This window comes from Elephantulus edwardii, unplaced genomic scaffold (genome assembly GCF_000299155.1).
Source record: "Elephantulus edwardii isolate Elephantulus edwardi_28Jun2011 unplaced genomic scaffold, EleEdw1.0 scaffold00034, whole genome shotgun sequence".
Lineage (NCBI taxonomy): Eukaryota > Metazoa > Chordata > Mammalia > Macroscelidea > Macroscelididae > Elephantulus > Elephantulus edwardii.
In genome coordinates this window covers 9,638,487-9,639,911 of record NW_006399784.1, presented here as the reverse complement: position 1 = coordinate 9,639,911, position 1,425 = coordinate 9,638,487, and positions in this window count along the sequence as shown.

The window sequence follows — 1,425 nt, the reverse complement described above, 5'->3', positions numbered from 1 at the left end:
TTTTCTGGTAAGGATGTCTGTTTGCTTCAACAAACATCTTTTTATATGGTCTCCTGTTCAATCACCTGCTGACCCTGAAAATTCCTTTCTGACCGGTTTATTTCCTGAAATTAAGGTGCTCTTTCTCACAATAAGCCTCAATCAAATTATATGTATTGTGTAGTAAGTTATGAGATCAAGCGGGAAAAGAATTTTTGAAAACAAAAGCTCTAAATTATATTTTTTTAAAATTACGCTTCTCCTATAAGTTCTTTCTCCTCTACTGAACTAAGCAATTCTTAGGTGCTACCTATTTATCACTCTCAAAACTCTTGATGAAATTCATAACAGGCTCAATAATGTTGTTGTTGTTGTTAGTGCTGTCAAGTTTTAGTACCACTCATAGCAACTCTATATACAGAAGATCTGAACCTAGTCCTGTCCTGTGCCATCCTCATACTTCCTGACACACAAGAGCCCAATGCAGCAGTCACTGTGTCAGTCTACCTGGTTGAGGGTCTTCCTTTCCTTCACTGACCTTCCATCCTTCCTAAAATCATGTTCCTGTCTAAAGAATAGAATCAACTAGTAATCACAAAGATTATGACCTGAATCAAATTCACCTTAGTCCTCAAGCTGACATCACTGCTCTTCAATTATTTGGAAAAGTCCCTAACTGCAGATTTTTTCCAGTTCAATGTGTCTCCTTATTTCTTGACTTCTTGTACTAAGGGTGTTAATTGTGGATCCAAGCAAGATAAAGGTGTTGACAGTTTCAATCTCCTCTCCATCCATTATGACACTGCCTATTAGTTCAGGGTTAAGAATCTTCGTTTTCTTAATATTGAAGTGCAATTAACTGTATCTAATCTCATCTACAATCAGCTTGGGTAGGAAGACTCTTGTGTGGCAAAACATGATCTGGTGGGCAAGCCTTTGTATTTAAACATAGGTTGGGCCCTGGTCTTGCTATTGTGTTTCAACAGACCATTGCCAGCACTTGTCTGTCAGTTTACTGTATTGTGATTACTTGGGGTTGCTGTGATACTAAAATCTTTGCCACTGGTGTGTCAAATCACAAAAGGATTTCCCAATGTGGACGGGTTTTGGTGGAGCTCCCTTTTTAAGACAGACTAGGAAGCAGGATGGGCCATCTCCTTCCTAATAAAATCCTTTTGAAAACTCTATGAACACTAAACAAAGAGGATAGTTATGGTAGTCTAGTGGTAGATCCTGGACTGGAAGTAAGTTGAAATGATGAAAAACAGTAACAAACATCATTTAAAAATTGGTACATGGAATGTTTGCAGCTTGAATGTTGAAAAACTAGAAATTATTTAATAAAGAAGTGGAACACATGAATACTGATATACTAGGCATTAGTGAGATCCAATGTACCAGCTATGGCCACTTTTAATCAGATAATCATATGAACTGATTCAAAAA